Raw genomic sequence first — 16,900 nt, 5'->3', positions numbered from 1 at the left:
ACATCTGCAAGCAAAAGGACAATATTTACCATCATGAAAACACTCAAAAGTAAAAAACTCACTCATAGAGCAGATACACAAATGAGAAAATGGAATCAAACTTTACCACTATATAAAACCACCAGATCTCAAAGATAAGCATTAAAAGAGGAAGAAAGAAACAAAGGATATACAAAACAATTGGAAATGAACTAATAAAATGACAGAAGTAAGTTCTCACCTAACAGTAATCAACTTGAATGTAAATAATTTAAATATCCCCATTAAAAGATATAGACTGGTTGAATAGTTATGCTTATATAAGACAAAGTATACTTCAAGTAAAAAATCATAGAAACAAAAAAGTCACTAAATAATGACAAAAGAGATTAACTCAGCAAAAGGATATAATGATTGTAAATACACATGCACCCAATACAGTAAACCCAGATATAAAAAGCAAATATTACTAGAGCTGAAAGAGAGATATAGTCCATACAATAATTGCTGTGTACTTTCACACCCCCATTCAGCACTGGGCAGATTATCTAAAAAACAATCAACAGAAAAATTGCACTTAATCTGGTCTACAGACCAAATGGATCTAACAGACATTTACAGAAAATTTCATCCAACAGCTAAAAAATACACATTTGTCCCATCAGCACATGAAACATTCTCCAGGATATATCATATGTTAGGTGACAAAACAAATCTCACCAAATATTTAAAAATTGAAATTATATTGCCTATCTCCTCAGACCAAAATGTAATAAAACTAGCAATCCATAACAAGAGGAACTGTGGAGTCTGTACAAATACATGGAAATTAAATAACATACTCCAGAACAACCATTAGTTCAAGGAATAATTTAGAAGCAAATCAAAAAATTTCCTGAAACAAGTGAAAATAAAATACAACATACCAAAATCTATGAGACAGAGCAAAAGCAGTGTTACAAGGGAAGCTTATAGCAATCTTTCTGCACATATATCAAAAAAAGTAAAAAAGATTCTAAATAAACAACCTAATGATCTACCTCAAGGAACTAGAAAAGCAAGACCAAACAAAACCTAGAATTAGAAGAAGGAAATAAATCATAAAGATCACAGAAGAACTAAATGAAATCAAGATTTAAAAAAAAAAATACAAAAGGGTCAGGCATGGTGGCTCCCACCTATAATCTCAGCATTTTGGGAGGCTGAGGCAGGCAGATCATTTGGGGTCAGGAGTTCAAGATTAGCCTGTCCAACATAGTGAAACTCCATCTCTACTAAAAATATTAAAATCAGCTGGGCATGATGGTAGGTGCCTGTAATCCCAGCCACTTAGTAGGTTGAGGCAGGAAAATCACTTGAACCCACATGGCAGAGGTTGCAGTGAGCAGAGATGACACCACTGCACTCCAGCTTGGGCATTGGAGTGAGACCCTGTATCAAAAAATAATAATAATAATACAAAAGATCAACAAAAGGAAAAGTTGGTTTTCTGAAAAGATAAAATTGGCAAACCATTAGCTACACTGAAAACAGAGAAGACCCAAATAAATAAAATCAGGAACTAAAAGGAGACATTACCATTCTGCGGTAATTTTCTGATACCACAAAAATACAAAGGGTCATTAGAGACTATTATGAATAACTATATGCCAACAAATTAGAAAACCTAGAGGAAATGGATAAATTCATAGACACATATAACTACCAAGATTGAACCAGGAAGAAAGAAAACCTGAACAGAGCAATAATAAGTAATGCGATTGAATCAGTACATTAGTCTGTTCTCACATTGCTATAAAGAACTACCTGAGACTGGGTAATTTAAGAGAAAAGATGTTTATCTGACTCACAGTTTCAAGGCTGTAAGGAAGCATGGCTGGGGAGGCCTCAGGAAACTAATAATCATTGAAGAAGGCAAAAGGGAAGCAGGCATATCTTACATGGCTAGAGAAGGAGGGAGAGAGAGTGAAGGGGGACATGCTGCAGACTTTCAAATCACCAGATCTCATGAAAACTCACTATTACAAGAATAACAAGGGGAAGTCCACCCCATGATCCAAACACCTCCCACTGGTCCCTCCTTCAACATTGAGGATTACAATTCAACATAATATTTGACTGGGGACACAAAGCCAACCTCTGTCATTTTGCTCCTGGCCCCTTCCAAACTACATGTCCTTCTCACATTGCAAAATACAATCATGCCTTTGCAACAGTCCCCCAAAGTCTTAACTCATTCCAGCACTAACTCAAAAGTCCATAGTTCTAAGTCTCATCTGAGATGAGGCAAGTGTCTTCTTCCTATGAGCATATAAGATCCAAACCAGTTCATTACTTCCAAGATACAATGGGGGTACAGGTATTGGCTAAATACTCCCATTCCAAAAGGGAGAAATTAGGCAAAACAACGGCTACAAGTCCCATGCAAGTCCAAAACCCAGCAGGGTGGCCATTAAATCTTAAAGCTAATCTTTTATGACTCCATGTCTTGCATCCAGGTCACACTCACGCAAGGGGTGGGATCCCAAGGCCTTGGGCAGCTCTACCCCTGTGTCTCTGTGGGGTATAGCCCCCCACAGCTGCTTTCAAGGCTGGCATTGAGTGCCTGTGGCTTTACCAGGTGCACAGTGCAAGCCATTGGTGGATCTACCATTCTGGAGTCTGGTGGACCATGACGTACTTTTCACAGATCCACTGGACAGTGCCCCAGTAGGGACTCTGTGTGAGGGCTCCAACACCACATTTCCCTTCTGCATTGCCCTAGTAGAGGTTCTCCATGAGGGCTCTACTCCTGCAGCAGACTTCTGCCTGAACATCCAGGCATTTCCACACATCCTCTGAAATCTAGGTGGCAGCTCCCAAGCCTCAACTCTTGTCCTCTGCGTACCTACAGGCTTAACACCACATGGAAGCCACCAAGGACTATGGTTTGCACCCTCAGGAGCAGTGGCCTGATATGTGTCTGGTGCTCTTTTAGCCATGGCTGAAACTAAAGCAGCTGGGATACAGGCAGAAGTGCCTCAAGGCTGCACAAAGCAGGCCCTGGCCCACAAAATCATTCTTCCCTTCCAGGCCTCCAGGCCTGTGATGGGAAAGCTGCCTCAAAGATCTCTAAAATGCATTCCAGGCATTTCCCCATTATCTTTTTTATCAGCATTTGGTTCCTCTTTACATATGCGAATCTCTGCATCCAACTTGAATTCATTCCCAGAAAATGGGTTTTTCTTTACTACCACATGGCCAGGATGCAAATTTTCCAAACTATTACACTCTGCTTCCCTTTTAAATATATCAGTTTTGGATTATCTTTTTGCTCAGACATAACAAAAGTGGCTTTGGCTCCATGTCTCAATAAGTTCTTCATCTCTACCTGAGAGCACCTCAACCCAAACTTTATTATCCATATCATCATCAGCATTTTGGTCACAATTTAACAAGTCTTTAGGAAATTCCAAACTTTCCCTCACCTTTCTGTCTTCTTCTGAACCCTCTACCCTCTGCTCATTACCCAGTTCCAAAGTCAATTCCACATTTTCAGGTATTTTAATAGCAATGCCTCACTTCTCTGGTACCAGTTCTATTAGTTCATTCTTGCATTGCTTAAAAACAAAAACTACCCAAGAATGGATAATTTATAAATAAAAGAGGCTTACCTGACTCACAGTTCCACAGGCTGTACAAAAAGCATGACTGGGGAGGCCATCAGAAACTTACAATTATGGCAGAAGATGAAGGGGAAGCAGACATGTCTTACATGGCCAGAGGAGAAAGAGAGACTGAAATGGGAGGTGCTACAGACTTTTAAACAGCCAGATCTTGTGAAAATCTACTCATTATCATGAGAACATCAAGGGTTTCCCTAACAAATATTACAACTTACTATTTATTCCTCTGTATTTATCCCCCCTGCCCATGACCCAAGTTCTTGCCTCCTCAGTAAAAATGAATTCCACTGAGGGGCATAAAGCAGAAAAAGAGACAGAGGCAAGTTCCAGAGCAGAAATGGAAGTTTCTTTGAAAATACCTTAGAAGAGGAAAGAAAGGAAGGTGCATTTGGAAGAGGACACTTTAAGGTTAAAGGGAGAAGGTCACCAGGTCCCTCCTCTGACACTGGGGATTACAATTTGATGTGAGATTTGGACTGGGACACAAATCCAAACCACATTAATCAGTAATAAAAACTCTACTATCTACCAAACTTCCCAAGAAGGACTAACCCTAGTTCTCCTCAAACTATTCCAAAACAATGAAAAGGAAGGAATTCTTCCAAACTCATTATGTGAGGCCAGCATACTCTAGCCAGAGTATCAGTACTCTGTCTGGTACCAAAACTAGACAGACACAANAAAAAAAAAAAAAAAACTACAGGCCAGTATCCCTCATGAGATATAAGAATATTCAATAAAATACTAGCAGACTGAATCCAACAATACATCAAAAACTACACCACAATAGAGAAAGGATTTATTTCAGGAATGCAAGGGTGATTCAACATGCACAAATCAAAAAATGTGATATGTCACATCAACACAATAAAGGACAAAATCTATATGATTATCTCAATAGATGCAGAAAAAGTATTTGATAATTTTAACGTCCCTCCACAATAAAGCTTATATGACAAACCCACAAAAACTTCATACTGAATGGGGAAAAGCTAAAAGCTTTCGTCTAAGATCTGGAATAGAAGGAAGCCGACTTTCACCAGTCTTACTCAACATAGTACTGAAAGTCCTAGCCAGAGTAATTAGGCAAGAGAAAGGAATATAGGACATCCATATTGGAAAAGAGGAAGGCAAATTATCCCTTTTTGCAGACAACCTGATCATGTTCATATGTATACCTAAAGTCTTCACCAAAAAACTCTTAGGGTACAGGTAGTTAGGCATGAGTGGGAGGAGAGGGTTCTCCCCCTCCACCAACTAGAAATGCTGGGAATGCTGGGTGATGGCTTGGCAATTATCACATTGCTTCTCTAAAAGTAATAATTCAACAACACCAGGTGGAGGTCATTTCCTGGTCCACACCTGTTAACATCAAAATGTTAACTGAATGCAGGCCCCAGGGAAAGCAACTTACTGGGCATGCATGTTAAGAGACAAAAATGGTGAAGTATAATATTCCAGGGGCACACTCCACAGAAGAGGGAAGAAAGCCTCAGATGGGCATCTGGCATGTGTATAACCCCCTAAGTACACTGTGCATGCTCAATTCCAAAGGGTAAGGAAAGCACTGGGCACACGGAAAGCCCACCCTAAGGGAATAATCATAGGAAAGAGGTGAGCTTATAAAAGTCCTAGGATCACAGTTAAACGGGGCACTTGACCTTCTCCCTTTAACCTTTAAGTGCCCTCTCCCAAGTACACCTTCCTTTCTTTCCTGTTCTAAGACCTTTTCAAAGAAACTTCCATTTCTGCACTGGAACTTGCCTCTGTTTCTTGTTCTGCTTTATGCCCCTCAGTGGAATTCTTTCTTCTGTGGAGGCAAGAACTGAAGTTGCTATGGACCCTTGTGGACAGGCTGCTGGTAACATGGGGTAATATGGATCTCTACTACCAGTAACATTAGAACTGATAAATTCAGTGATGTTCAGGATACAAAATCAGCATACAAAAATCAGTACCATTTCTATACACCAACAATTAACTAGCTGAAAAAGAAATCAAGAAGTTAATTCCACTTAGAATAGCTATCAAAAACATAAAATACCAAAGAATATATTTAATTAAGGAGGCAAAATTTATCAATGATAAAAACTAAAAAACACTAATGAAATAAATTGAAGAGGACACCAAAAAATGTAAAGATATCCTATGCTCGTGAATTAAAAGAATATTGTTAAAATGACCATACGACTCCAAGCAATCTACAGATTAAAAGTAATTCCTGCTGCAGGAATTAAGAGTGAGACACAAGTGAAAGAAAAGAAAAAAAAATGGTAATTCCTCCCAAAATATCAACATTCTTTACAGAAACAGAAAAAAATGAAAAAATTTGCATAGAACCACAAAAGACTTTGTGTAACTAAAGAAATACTGAGAACAAAGGACAAAACTGGAGGAATCACTCTACCTGATTTTTTTTTTTTTCTTTTGAGACAGAGTCTTGCTCTGTCACCAGGTGCCAGGCTGGAGTGCAGTGGCACGATCTCAGCTCACTGCAACCTCCGCCTCCCGGGTTCAAGCAATTCTCTTGCCTCAACCTCCCGGGTTCAAGCAATTCTCTTGCCTCAACCTCCCGGGTAGCTGGGACTACAGGCGCATGCCACCAGGCCCAGCTAATTTTTTTTTGTATTTTTAGTAGAGATGGGGTTTCACTGTGTTGGCCAGGATGGTCTCGATCTCTTGACCTCATGATCCGCCCACCTCGGCCTCCCAAAGTGCTGGGATTACAGGCTTGAGCCACCGCGCCCGGCCTTACCTGATTTTAAAATATACTAAACAGCTATAGTAACCCAAACAGCATCATATTCGCACAAAAATAGACACATATACCAATGGAACAGAATAGAAAACCTAGAAATAAATTCACATATTTACAGCCTACTGATCTTCAACAAAGGCATCAAGAACATACATGAGGGAGAGAACACCCTCTTCAATTAATGGTGCTGGAAAAACTGGATATCCATATGCAGAAGAATAAAACTTGATCCCTATCTCTCAGCATATATGAAAAACAGCTCAAAATGGATTAAAGACTTAAATGTAAGATCTGAAACTATAAAACTAGAAGAAAATGTAAGAGAACTGCTTCAGGACATTGGTCTAGACAAAGATTTTATGAGTAACTTCACCAACATGCAATCTACACATGTAACAAAATTACACTTGTACCCCATAAATGTGTACAAATAATTAATGTTATAAGTAAGATTTAATAGGTAAAACTTTATTTTATGGGTAAAGCACTGGCAACAAAAACAAAAATGGACAAATGGGACTATATCAAACTTAAAAGCTTTTGCACAGAAAAGGAATCAATCAGCAGAGTAGAGAAGGCGTGTTAAGTGGGTAAAACTATTGGCAAGCTATTCATCCAACAAAGAACTAATATCCATAATACACAAGGAACTCAAACAACTCAAAGGCAAAAACCCCAAATAATCCAATTTTAAGATTAGCAAAGTATCTGAGTAGACATTTCTCAAAAGAAGGCATTTAAATGGTACAAAAGTATATTAAAAATGTTCGACATCACCAATCCTTATGGAAATGCCAATCAAAACCACGTCTCACTCCAGTTAGAATGGCTGTTATCAAAAAGATAGTAGCAAATGCTAGTGAAGAAATGGAAAAAAGGGAACTCTTATGCACTGTTGGTGGGAATGTAAATTAGTACAGCCATTACGGAAAGCAGTATGGAAGTTTCTCAAAAAGCTAAAAATAGAAATCTCACACAATCCAGCCATTTCACTACTGGGTATTTATCCAAACAAAAGGAAAGCAGTATGTCAAAGACATACGTATATCTGCACACTCATATTTATTGCAGGGCTGTTCACAATAGCCAAGATATGGAATCAACCTAAATGTCTATCAGCAAATGAAGAGGTTTTTAAAATGTGGTATATATACTCAATGGAACACTATCCCGCCATATAAAAAGAATAGTCTCATCATTCACAGCAACATGGATGATCCTGGAGGACATCGTGCTAAGAGAAATAAGTCAGACACAGAAAGATACATATCACATGTTCTTACTTATATATGAGAACTAAAAAATCTGAGCTGTTAGAAATGGGAAGAATGGGGGTCTGGGGAGGATAGAGAGAGGTTGGTTAACAATGCAGCTGATGGGAGGAATATGTTCTAGTGTTCTGTAGCACCGTAGGGTAAAGTTGGTTAAAAATAATTTAGTGTATATTTTTGAGAAGCTAGAAAGAGACTTTTGAATGTTCACAACACAAAGAAATATTAAGTGTTCAAGGTGACCAATATGCTAATTACCTTTATCACTCCATACTGTACACATGTATTAAAATGTTACTCTGTATGCCATAAATATGTACAATTAGTATGTGTCATTTAAAAATAAAAGAAAAAAGTAAAGCTAATCTACTAGAGACTGGGCAAAAATATTTATAGAACATATTTACAATAAAACACTTATATCCAGAATCTGTATATATTTAAAACTTGTAACTCAGTTAACAAGAAATTTTGCATATTTTTTTTTTTTTTTTTTTGAGACGGAGTTTCGCCCTTTTTACCCAGGCTGGAGTGCAATGGCGCGATCTCGGCTCACCGCAACCTCCGCCTCCTGGGTTCAGGCAATTCTCCTGCCTCAGCCTCCTGAGTAGCTGGGATTACAGGCACGCGCCACCATGCCCAGCTAATTTTTGTATTTTTAGTAGAGACGGGGTTTCACCATGTTGACCAGGATGGTCTCGATCTCTTGACCTCATGATCCACCCGCCTCGGCCTCCCACAGTGCTGGGATTACAGGCGTGAGCCACCGCGCCCGGCCAACAAGAAATTTTGAACAGATGCTTAACCAAAAGATATATACAAATGGCAAATAATTATATTAAAAGTTATGGTTAATCATTAGGGAAATGCTAATTCAAATAAGATACCAAACCAGGCATCGTGTCACACGAATATATTCCCAGCTACTTGGGAGGCCGAGGTGGGAGGACTGATTGAACCCAGGAGCTCAAGGCCAGTTTGGGCAACAGAACAAGACACCATTGCTAAAATAAGTAAATAATAAGATATCACTACACACTCTTTCGTATTCTTTTATGAGCTGTCAGGTGGGTTGGGTGCAGCCACAGGGGAGACACAGGAGAAGCTCAGAGGGGAAAATAGTTTCTTATACTCACAGGTCCTATAGACAGGAGGCGTGGCACGTCATGCAGGACCACATGGGAAAGGTATCAAGTGGTCAGGAGGCAAAAGCAGAACCAAGGAGAAGGGTTGGGCTATTGCTTTTACTGAGGTTTCTCCAGAAAAGGCAAAGCAGGGCAGAATGAACAGTTTGCTTTGCTATGGAACCCCTAGCAAATATATAAGTAGTAAGTGTGAAACAGCTGAGGAAGCTTGGGACCTTGCTGGGAAAGTGAGCCATCTATGATTTAGAGCCAAATGAAAGGTGAAAATAATAAAAGCTATAGGTATTTAGAAGAGGGCATATGCTTCTCATGAAGTCCCCAGGTAAGTCTGATAAAGCAGGTAGAATTTGAGATAGAACTTAAAATAGACATGTTTGGGGTCAATGGACAAGAACATAAGAGAATAGGAGAGACAGTGGAATAATATTCACTGAACAAGCATCTCCTCACTTACCATGAGCCAGGTACTAAGCTATGGTCCAGGAATATAGTGAACAAAACAGGCATGGTTCCTGTCCTCCTGGTGTGCACAGCCTGAGATAGAGCAGGATTGTGTGGGACACCAGTGTGCACACTGGCAGTGATAGAGCAGGACTGTGTGGGACACCAGTGTGCACACTGGCAGTGTTGGCACAGGACAAGTCACAGAGCTGTGGAGTCAGGACCTGTCTCTTTTGAAGACTGGCTATCTTTGTACCATGTGATTAAGCACTTGATTTTGCTCTATGATTATTCTATAAAAGGGATTTGTCATCATTACCATTCTCAGTTAGCTGGATTTTCTTCTGCATCAAAGATTGCACAAGAAGCTGGATTCCAAACTCCTTGGAGACAGTGGTGTTGATTCTCCTTTCTTATTTCTCCCATCTTAACAGGTGCCAGAGGCACTGACTCCCCATTCTTATATTCATGGGCTACTCCCAGAATCAGCCATTTCTCTATAACAGCCAGCTTGTGAGCAAGACTCATCCCCGTGGGTCTGCCTCTTCGGCACTCACTGTTGGTGGTGATCTGTCTCATTGCTTGTACAGGTGGTAACAGTGCCAGAATCTTTCAAGAAGAGGTTTGGTAGCTATCAGAGTGAGATCCTCCTCTCCATTCTGTATTTACTCTTCTATATATTCAACAAGATGTCAGCAAGTTATGTAAAAGCCAGCCCAAGAAACAGAACCAAGAAAAAAAAAAAAAAAGCAACAGGTGGGACTCAAGCTTATGCTGGATTTACCCCAGAAATTTATTCTGGGCCCCTAAATTACTTGTTGTGCCCTTTGCTGTTAATCCAGAGTAGAGAAAAAGTAACTTAATAATATTCACAAAAAATAAAAGGCAGAAGCATCTTCTTTACCCCCCAAGCCTACAGGTCCCTCCACTGTATTCCCAGGAAAGCTTGGGCTGACTCATCACATATCAGTAGGTCATGTGCTTAAAAGAACACAGGAGTTTCCACCACCTGTACAAGAAAGCTTCAACTACTTGTTATGGCTTTTAAGGGCTGCCCTGCTGAAGCCCCAGTCTACCTTTCTAAATGGGTCTCCTTATTTCCTCCCGTTTACACACTGTGCTCTAGTCCCACTGCTTGCCTTATTGATTCTCAAGTCCAGCAAACTTATTCCAACTCAAAACCCTTTAGACTTGCTCGGTACTGTCTGGAATGTTCTTCCCCCAGATTTTGCATAGCTGACTCCCTGTATGATTCCTTGAAAGAAAAACAGCACTTCCTTGAAGAGGCCTTCCAAGAATGCACCCAGTCAATCTCTATTCCATTACTCTAGTTTTGGTTTTTAATTAGAGATGGGGGGGAGGGGTCTTGCTATGTTGCCCAGGCTGGAGTGCAGTGGCTATTCATAAATGTAATCATCACCCACTACTGTGGCAGACTGGGTCTCACTAACACAGGCCTCTGAAACAACTGCTTCTGCACTGACTGAGTGGTTAAGTTAAATATTAAAAGCTGATAGAGCCAGAGTTCTTATACAAATGCTGTAATCTAACAAAGGTCCACCAAAAGTTTTGCCTAGGCCTTTCCTGGGCCTTGAAGCATGATAAGGTAAAAAAAAAATTCTTAACAGGACCCATTTAGGATTAAACAAGTTTTATTGGGAGTCCGAAGAAGCTCCCCAGGTCTCTCCACAAACAAGTTTATTGGAGGTCTGCAGGAACTTCCCAAATCTCCATAATTTATCAGGAGACAAGATAAGGATAATCACTGTAAGGCCGGTTGCCTCACGGGGAGCGTGGACACGCCCATCCCTCTCCACGCCTGAAATGACGTCACCAGAATCTGCACTCAGCATCTAGCTTCACCACGCCCACCTCTGCACTCAACACTAAACTCTGCACTTGGCACCTAGCCCACCATTGGAAATCCCCTCTGCACTCAGCACCAGGATCTGCACTCAACACTAAACTCTGCACTCTGCACCTAGCCAGCCGTTGGAAAACCCCACCAAAATTTAAAAGAAGCCCCGTCAAAACCTGCCCAATAGCATATTGCCCCGTCTAGCCCGCTCACTGGAAATCCCGCCTACCTACCTATAGCAGCTTGCCACGTCCACGTCCTGTTCTCCACAGCCAATCAGAGCACCTTCCCTCCCTATATAACCCCACGCCTGAGCGGCGTCAGGCGTGACTTCCCTGGCCTCTTTCCCTGGGACCACGGAGCCTCACCCCCGAGCCGAATAAATCGGCGTCTAATTGTTCTCGTGCAGGCCTCAGTTTCTTCATTTTAAACTCGGCAATAAACCTTACAGAGAATAAACCTTACAATCACCCCAGCACCTGGGCCCATTTAGATTAAGTAAATTTACTAAGACTCCAGAGGAAGGTCCAGAGGTACTCAGATCTCAGTTATAGATTAGAAGTTAATCACTTATGTCTTCAGATAAATGCACACTTACATGTAGACATAGAGCTTAGAAGGCATATAAGCTCTAGAAAACTGTAATTTTGAGTTGGTCTGGTGATAATTTTGACTTTCTCCCTGTTACAGAAATAAAAACTCTCCTCTTTCCCAGTTCACCTGCATCTCATTATTGGGCCATGAGAGTAAGCAGCCCACCCCTCGGTTTGGTCCAGGAACACTTAAACTTTAACTCCTGGGCTTAAGCAATCCTCCTACTGAGCCTCCCAAGTAACTGTGATTATAGGTGTGCACCACTGCACTCAGCTTCATTACTCTCTGTGTATTGTCTTTGAAATGCCTGCCACCATGCGAAAGTAATTTATTCGCTTGCTAATCTGGCTTCTCCATTTCAGTGCAAACTTTCTGAGACCAACAGCCTTCCTGCCTTGTTCACTGCATTACCTTCCCCTTCTCCTGAGAACATGTTTGGCACATAAGGCACTCCATGAATGTTTTTTGAATAACTGGAATAGTGGCACTTATTACACTGCATAGAAAATGCCTACTTTGTGGTTTGTCTCCATTAAACATAAGCTCTAGAGGACAGCAACTGAATGTTGGTAACTTGTGTCTTCTGAACACTGCTGAGTGTCTAATGACATGACTGACACTCAGTAAGCAGTTAGTGAATAAATGGATAGATGAATCTCTGACCGTTGTATCCTGAGCTTTGGAGATCAGAATAACAAAGCAAGGGGTAATCCAGTTTAATGATGTGCAGATGTTTCAAAATCAGTGTCAGCTAAGCCGGGGTTCAACAAATCCGGTCGGCAGGCCAATCCAGCTAATGATGGGCTTTGTGCAGCCCTTGAGCTAAGAATGATTTTTATAGTTTTAAAAGGTTGTAAAAAACAGAGATGGTATGTCGCCAGCAAACTACCCTTCACAGGAAAAGTTTGCTGATCTCTGAGATGTCATTCCCATTCCTTTTTTCCAGTGGTAGAACTGTAAGAACAACTAACTCTCTGAGCTAACTCCCTCTCCAGAGTGGAAGAGGCTAAGTTGTGCCAACTGGAAGAACTGGGTTAACTCAAACCCTAAAAGTACTAACCTTGGCTGAACTCACAGGGCACAAGCCTATGCTTGGGTGAACCTCAGCCAGTGTCCACTGGCGATGTAGTGCTAGTCAGATATCACCTCTGGTAGACCGCATCTAAGGTCAGTGTCTTTGTGGAATCATTGCAGAGTTAGCTGAAAGTGAAAGTGCAGCCTGCTGACTCTGTATTCACTTCAGTTACAGGTTTTCTCTTCCGCCATGTTTACGAAGCTAGTTTGGGAAACAGATGTTTACCTGATCACCACAATCTTTCTGAAAATTGCTGGCATTCATACCATCTCAGGTGAGGCTACTCTAACCACACAAGTGCTTACATTGGCACACTCTACTTCTTAGTGGAGTCCAGTAGACATTGAGGCAGCAGTCTCCGGCTTCTGCGTTTACCCTAAGTCTGTAAATGACATTGCTAAGGCCTGAGGGGATTGAACAATGAAAAGAACAGAGGCAGAGAGGCCTAAATTGTGTCATACAGAGTACTTGAAGCAGGAGCAACTTTCAGAAGAGTGAGTCAAACGTAGCTTTCTTTCTCTGTTTGCCTGTTCAGATGGTTTGACAGCTGTGGTTTACACTAGCAACCTGAATGCTGGCGTTATACTTTTGGGATCAGTCACGTTAATAGCCTTTAGTAAGTAAAACAAGAAGACTGGGTATTGTGGTGGAACCTTCGGATCTAGAGCTGCCTGGGCCATCAGCACCTTTGTCTCACAGATGAGGATGATACAGAAGGGCTGGGCTCCCAGCTAAACCTCACCCTTAATCCTGGAACCATGGCCCTAAGTGAAAACGGCTGACCCCATTTTTCCACCCAAATGTTGCCTTTTTGGCCTGCCCCACCCCTATTCTATGCCCATAGAAAATTTCAGGGCCAGAGCAACACAAGCAGCTGAGTGTCGAGGTACAAACAGCTGAGTGGCAGTCAGAGAAGTAACTGAGTGTCAGAGACTATGGAAAAATGCAGCCAACTTCAGACAGTGCAGCTTTGAAGAGAGATCCAACAGGAGACAGTCAGGCTTTAGGAAAAGATCCCTTTCCCATCCTTTTTCCAGGCAAGTGGGAGGGGCCGGCCATTCAGCTGCATGGGACCCCTAACTCCTGAGGCAGCCCTGGGGATTGGGAGGCGTGCTCTGCTCATTCCTGCCCTGCTTGGCCCTTGAACATGGCACACGCATGTGGCGGACACACCCAGGCTCCTAAGCAGGGACGGGAGGGGGTAAGCAGAGGAACCACCACGCACCATGCCTGCCTGCAGCTGTTGGGGTGAGGGTAGGGATGGCACCTCTAAGAACAAATGGGAATCACATTGTTCTGAACTGCATATCTAATGGCTAGGCCAAACACTCATTCTACATAACATCTCTGCAGTTTGTAGCAAAACGCTTAACATTATAAAAGAGATAGAAGCCATTTCAAGCCATCAAAGAAGAAAAGATATGAAGATATCACAGCAAAGTCTGGCGATTTTGGCCAACGCCCTTTACAGCAGTGATGGATGGAGTTTAGTTTTGGGGCCTTCCAGCAATACTGAGGGATGGCATCAGCCAGATGCCTTTGGTTCCCCATGACCTTATTCCAGCCCCATGTGACAGCTAGACCTCCATGAAGGAAAACAGCCACAGAGCCAACATCCCTTTCACCCAAAAGAGACATTTCCTCATGTACTCACCTGTCTGACGTATCCCGGGCAAGCCTCCAGATGAGATGGCATAGTTCCCTTGACCACCTTCATAGGCAGGAACTGGAGCGGCTCATTTCACTCAACCAGCATGGGCCACTCCTCACAGGCAGAAGCGTGCAAGTGAGAGAGTGAGGGAACTGGAGTGAAGAAATGCTGGAACCAGCCAATCACTCCTCTCTGGTAGGAGCAGGTTCTGTGCAGGCCCGGCAGTGTCTTCCAAGCATGTTACAACCAATGCTCTTCCAGCTCTTATGTCTGGAAACAGCCAAGTGCTAACCGGCTTAGTGTAGGGTCAGGGTGGCAGCCCCCGCCCTCTCAGCACCTGGGTTCTTGTCCAGCATCCAGGAAGGATCAGGTTCCATGAACCATTTGAAGGGCGATGCATGTGGAAGAATTCATTCGGTGATGGGTGGCTCTCAACAGAAAGGCAGACTGGAAAGGGGGTGGGAAGGAGTTCTTTCCCTGAAGCCCAGCCATCTCCAGCCAGGTTCCTCACCGAAGCTGTACCATCTGAAGTTAGCCACGTCTATCCGTAGTCTCTGATGCTCAGTTGCTTCTCTGATTGCCACTCAGCTGCTTCTGTTGCTCTGCCAGCTACAGTCTTTTTTGGGCACAGGATAGGGGAAGGACAGGCTAAAAAGGCAACATTTGGGTGGAAAAATGGGCTCAAATATTTCACTTAGGGCCACAGTTCCAGGATTCAGGGTGACGTTTAGCCAGGAGCCCAGCTTTTCTGTATCAAGGAGACTGAGGCTCAAAGACAACCCTTGTTGAAAGTCATGCTGAAAGTTGAGGTGGGTGTTTCTTTTCACTTCAGGAGAAAGAGGGGTCGAAGAATGGGAGTGGAAATGACAAACTCTAGTGCTTTGGTTCACCACACTCCTCCTCACCTCTGGGCCTTGATTGGTGTTCTTCCTCTCCAGTTAGAAGCCCATCTTCTTTTTGTCAACTCAATTAAATCTATCCACCAAGGTCAACAGAAGATCCACCCCTAAAGACATAATTCCATCATTATTCCATCAACACAGCTCTACTCTCTGGAGCTCACATCACTACCACAAAGTCAACATATTTAAACACATAACCTAATTGTTCATTGAGTGTTTCACATAAATAATCATGCTCCCTACCTCCAAAACTTCTTAAGAACCAGAACCATGGTACTCCCTAAACAAAGTGCTGTCTGATGCATTAAGTAGAGTCATGCATCACTAAACAACCAGGACACATTGTAAGAAGTGTGTCATTAGGCAATTTCTTTGATGTGCAAACATCATAGAGTATGCTTACACAAACCTAGAAGGTGTAGCCTATTCCTCATAGACTGCAAACCTGTACAAGTTACTGTATTGAATATTACAGGCAATTGCAAACACAGTGATAAGTATTTGTGTATCTCAACCTAGAAAAGGTACGCTAAAAATATGATATAAAAGATAAAATGTGGTACAACTTAAAAGTGGCATGGGGCACTTACCATGAATGGAGCTTGCAGGACTGGAAGTTGCTCTGGGTGAGTCAGTGAGTGGTGAGTGAATGTGAAGGCCTAGGATGTTACTGTGCACTACTATGGACTTTATAAACACTGTACACTTAGGCTACACTAAATTTATTTTACAATTTGTTTCTTTCTTTAATAATAAATTAACTTTAATTTACTGTAACTTTTTTATGTTATAAACTTTTTAATTTTTTAACTTGTTTACTCTCTTGTAATACCAATCACCTTAAAATACAAACACGGACAGCTATACAAAAATTCTTTATTTCCTTATTCTATATGCTTTTCTCCATTTTAAAATTTTTAATTTTGTTTTGCTTTTTAAACTTTTTGTCAAAAATGGCCAGGTGCAGTGGCACATGCCTGTAGTCACAGCTAATTGGGAGGCTGAGCTAGGAGGATGGCTTGAGCCTGGGAGCTCTGGGCTGTAGTGCCCTATGCCAACTGAGTGTCTGCACTAGGTTTAATATCAATATGGTGACCTCAGAAGCAGGGACCATTAGGTTGTCTACGGAGGGGTGAACTGACCCAGGTTGGAAACAGAGCAGGTCAAAACTCCCACGCTGATTAGTAGTGGGACTGTGCCTATGAATAGCCATGGCACTCCATCCTGGGCAACATAGTGAGACCCCCTTCCAAAAAAAAACTTTTTAATTGAATTAAATTAAGACACAAACATGGCCAAGTGCGGTGACTCATGCCTGTAATCCCAGCCGTTTGGGGGACTGAGGTGGGCGGATCACCTGAGGTCAGGAGTTCGAGACCAGCCTGGTCAAAATAGTGAAACCCCATCTCTACTAAAAATACAAAATTAGGCCGGGCGCGGTGGCTTAAGCTTGTAATCCCAGCACTGTGGGAGGCCGAGGCGGGTGGATCACGAGGTCAAGAGATCGAGACCATCCTGGTCAACATGGTGAAACCCCGTCTCTACTAAAACTACAAAAAAT

General features: G+C 42.0%; 1 long non-coding RNA gene across 1 annotated transcript in view; it reads left to right on the top strand.

The window, feature by feature from the left end:
• Positions 1–7,885: 7,885 nt before the first annotated feature.
• LOC108296901 overlaps positions 7,886–16,900 on the top strand; it is a 21,162-nt gene continuing 12,147 nt past the window's right edge. Inside the window, exon 1 of the long non-coding RNA XR_001822023.1 lies at positions 7,886–7,998. This is a non-coding gene — a long non-coding RNA (uncharacterized LOC108296901). The remainder of the gene's footprint in view (positions 7,999–16,900) is intronic.

Source organism: Cebus imitator, unplaced genomic scaffold (genome assembly GCF_001604975.1).
Source record: "Cebus imitator isolate Cc_AM_T3 unplaced genomic scaffold, Cebus_imitator-1.0 Scaffold750, whole genome shotgun sequence".
NCBI lineage: Eukaryota > Metazoa > Chordata > Mammalia > Primates > Cebidae > Cebus > Cebus imitator.
This window is presented reverse-complemented; position numbering and strand designations above follow the sequence as displayed.